The following is a 4,913-nucleotide window of genomic DNA, read 5'->3' on the forward strand; positions in this document are numbered from 1 at the left end:
TGAGAGTCCTACCTTCTAATTAAAATTATCTATCTGAAAAGAACTGTTTTATTATTTTTGAGTAGCTTTACTGAATCATATTTAAATTCTAAGAACTTTGCTAAGCAGTATTTAGAATCTACTCAGGGCAGTTAAAATAATAAACTGCTGGACAGAAAACATATAAAATGTAGCAACTTGATTTTATGTTAGCTTATGAAACCTTATTGTCCTATAAAATAAGTTTAACCTATTTAATATTTCTTTCTTATTTACATTACATGACAAAAACCAAGTGAATGGATAATTCTACACTTGCCTAAATAAGAAATCAAGACTCAACTTCCAAAATTGTTCTTGTTTGTGTATACAACAGAGAACCCAAATAGAATCTATATTTAGGAAAAGAAAGCAAAAAAAAAAAACAAAAAAAACCAAAAACAAAAAAAAAAATACAGTTCTAAATGGTCTCTCAAATAGAAACTACCATCACTGTTAGTTTCCTTTCTGGTTAACATTTGGAAATAATAAAATACTGACATTCTCATAGTGGACTTTTCATCTTCAGGCTTTAAATGAAAAGTTCAGGTTCAGAAAAATGACTTCCAATATGAGCAATTCCAAACTTACATAAAGCTTTCTTTTTGTGACTGCTGAGACCCCAACGGGACCAATATTTGTATTCAAGTAATATTTCTGGTTTCCCATTGTTTTACAGTGAAATCTGTTGCGTGGGCCTTAGTATAATAATCCAAGTACAACATAGCTGGTGTGCTGTCAATGTTTTTATGTAGATTTTCATCCATGAACATGAGTAAATAAACCTGTTTCCTGAATTGACCATGGTTTCATTTAAAGCTCTGTAATAACTGTAATAAATTTGCTCTATGAATACAGTTACATGTGTTACATACAGAGCAGTTGGAAGTTCATGATACTGCAACTACCATGATACATTATCTAGATAAATTATTGCAAGTAAAAATAGATCCTTTCTTTCAGATGTTTTAGTCTTAAAACACAATGATGCATGCAGTTGTAAGTTAAGAGGTGCAAAGTACACAGAACTATAAATCCAAAGAGACTGTCGGGGTTCGCTCCAATACTGCTGATATAAATTGAACTCAGACTTCTAAGCCAAACACAAATTTAAGATATTGAATGGTCTAGAATATAATAAATATATTCTTTAAGAAGGAGGCTTCAAACTAGCTCCTCAATCACCTTATGGGCTGGGCTAAGCTCTTTGGAAGAAGACCATACTTGAATTATCATTACCTATATTGTAAGAATTTTGTCTAAAGTGCAAGTAGGAAGATTTTATATTGAAGTAGATGAATCCTGCTCATTTATCATCACAGAACTCCACATTTAAGTAAAGTAGTATTTCTTACCTTTTAAATACTTAGTACAGGAAACGGTGCTGATCAAACTCTCCAGCGTGACTGTTAGCTGACTCACGTCTCTATCAATTGCATACCATTTGCTTGTTCTTGAAAACTCCTACAACGAACACAGCAGGGCAGAGATTTCAACTTCTGATTTCACATAAAGGACCAGAATCCTCATGCCCTCTGAACTCCTCACTGAAAGGGGTCTTTTAATGCTCTCATCTTGCTGTTTTATTCCACCAAAAATCTATTTTCATACTTCATATTGCATTTGAATGCCTTTGAAAGAAAAGTTGTCTTAGCAAAATTCCTAGCAGAAAGCTGACATAATGCTGTCTAATTCAGAAATCACTTTGTAGACTTCAAAAACTCCTAGAGTATCAAGAAGATGAGATGACAGATAAGCTACAAATGTCTTCATCATTTTTGTCTTATGGCTCATATATAAAGAACAAAATATATCTATAAACTTCACTGAGACTCTTTCATTTGAAAACTCTAAGCAAAAAGAACCAATTCATATAAAATACAATATAGGGATGAAGATAATTTGTCATATTAACACTGGAAGCCATCTCTTAATGACTGCTGCCATATTTCGTCACAGAAACTCTTAGCCAAATATAGTATTTGTAAATTTAAAATGTCTTTCATATATAGGGGGCCGGTACCTGATACAGTACTATTTTATTCAGTAAGATGGCCGCTTGTTATTTTGGCAATTAGTACACTCAAATAAGATTCCAATTTGGTTGCTGGCAGCCATACTGGGTTTCTTGATTTCAGTACTCCTAAAGATGTGCTTGTGTCACTGAGCAGCGGACCACTACAGAAGAGAGGATTAGAAGGGAATCAGTCATCAGGTTTGGTTTAGTCCTATTTTTTTCCTTTTGTTTGTTTGTTTCATTTCAGTTTTGCATAGAATGCTTAAAGAAAAATCAATTGACAGTTGACAACGTTTTTAAGAAGTTCAGTGTGTCATAGTTCAAGGCTGCCAGGACAGCACAGAGTACAGCAAAAGTTATCCATAATACAGAAGTTGTTAGGCCACCCAATTAGAAGAAAGTGAGCATTTAAATGCATTTAGTAGTTAATTAATAAGTATGAGTTTGAGGGGAACCAATCTGTATTAAAAAATATGTTTTCATTTTCTGTAAGACACATGATCTGGTAAACAAATATTAAAAGTCAATGATGCTTTAATACAGTATAATTTGATTCTTCTGACTTGTAGAATCAGTCATTTTCCTTTGGGTCAAACTTGGTAAGCATTTCACGCAATGCTCTATTGCTGACACAGTGTTCTGAATGAAACCACACTCAATTGAGTTAGAGCTTTGATAGTCAAACAAGAAAGTATACTTCAGAACTTTACCATAACTATTTGTAATACATTAAGCAGCCTTGAAGAAAAAAAATTCCAGCAGCGAGGTGAAATAAACCTCCTTTTAGTATGTAAGATCTTTAAAAATGAGAGATATTGTATTCATTCTGTCATTATTTTTTATATTTTTTAATTTTGTCATAAACAAAGTCTGTGAGACAGGGTGAAAGATCCCATGGCAGATCTTAGTCCCCAAATAAAAGTAATGAAACCATTCAAGTGTAATGTGTTACTTGCTTACCAAAGAAATGGCTTAATACTATAACTGTTCTTGAATAAATTGGACCCTGTGTTTGACCATGAGTTCTGTTGGATGTTTAAGAAGAGGCATGTAGCCTACTGAACTTCAGAAACCGATGTACTGTTGGTTTCTACGTCAATTTCTTGGTCCCTCCATTTATGATCTTTGAAGGCTCTGCAGTTTTACTTCTCAGTAGTGTAGACAGCTAGGTATTAGTGCTATATATAGTGCTAGTTATATATGAGTGCTCGATTCATGTTCCAAACTTAAGGGAAATTTTTTTTCATATATTATTTTTCACAAGAAACTAGAGCGACAAACTTTAATTGCATTTGTTATTTTTTCCATAAGAAACAAACTTCAAATTTGTTTCAGTGTTTTTAGATCTCTTTCAGTTCATCTGAAACTGTTGCCAAGCCAGAGTGGAAACCAATGGCTTATGAAATCAAGAACTTTTCTTCCTTAAGTCTGTCTTTTCTACTCTTGCCCTTTGAGTTTGTCCACACATCTAAAGCTTCAGCTATAAAATCAGGTTTTTTTCATGTAGTAGTTACCAGGTTATATAACCACTATTGATTTGGAAGAATATTCCCAAAGTAAATACAAAGCTCAAATTCTCTTCTGTCTAGTAATTGAAACATTGGATGATAATAGTTTTCTGACAATATTAATCCCAATGTTTTTCTGTCCAAAGAAGGAATCTACAAACTATGTCTTTATTATACTGAAAATATTTTTGCTTAAAAAAGTCCCTTAGAAATCCATCAATATAATCCACCACATAAACAAACTTAAGGAGAAAAACCACATGATCATCTCCTTAGATGCTGAAAAAGCATTTGACAAAGTCCAACACCCATTCATGTTTAAAGTCTTGGAGAGATCAGGAATACAAGGCACATATCTAAACATAGTAAAAGCAATATACAGCAAGCCTATAGCCAACATCAAACTCAATGGAGAGAAACTTAAATCAATCCCACTGAAATCAGGGACAAGACAAGGCTGCCCACTCTCTCCCTACCTCTTCAACATAGTACTTGAAGTCCTAGCCAGAGCAATAAGACAACTAAAGGAGATCAAGGGGATACAAATCGGAAAGGAAGAGGTCAAAGTGTCACTTTTCGCAGATGATATGATAGTATATATGAGCGACCCCAAAAATTCAACCAGAGAATTCATCCAGTTGATAAACACCTTCAGCAAAGTGGCAGGATACAAAATCAACTCAAAAAAATCAGAAGCCCTCCTGTATACCAAAGACAAAAGGGCCGAGAAAGAAATTAGGGAAACAACACCCTTCACAATAGCCACTAATAACATAAAATACCTTGGGGTGACACTAACCAAGCAAGTGAAAGACCTGTTTGAGAAAAACTTCAAGTCTCTGAAGAAAGAGATTGAAGAAGATCTCAGAAGATGGAAAGATCTCCCGTGCTCATGGATTGGTAGGATTAACATTGTGAAAATGGCCATCCTGCCAAAAGCAATCTACAGATTCAATGCAATTCCCATCAAAATACCAACTCAATTCTTTACAGACCTTGAAAAAAAGATTCTCAGCTTCATATGGAGAAACAAAAAACCCAGAATCTCCAAAACGATCCTGTACAACAACAGATCATCTGGAGGTAGCTCCATCCCCGATCTCAAGTTGTACTACAAAGCAATAGTAATAAAATCTGCATGGTATTGGCATAAAAACAGAAAGGAGGATCAATGGAACCGCATAGAAGATCCAGAAATAAACCCACACACCTATGAATACTCGATTTTTGACAAAGAAGCCAAAACCATTCAATGGAAAAAAGACAGCATCTTCAACAAATGGTGCTGGTCCAACTGGATGTCCACATGCAGAAAAATGAAAATAGATCACTATTTATCACCCTGCACAAAACTAAAGTCCAAGTGGATC

This window comes from Psammomys obesus, unplaced genomic scaffold, assembly GCF_907164565.1.
Source record: "Psammomys obesus unplaced genomic scaffold, mPsaObe1.curated_primary_1811, whole genome shotgun sequence".
Lineage (NCBI taxonomy): Eukaryota > Metazoa > Chordata > Mammalia > Rodentia > Muridae > Psammomys > Psammomys obesus.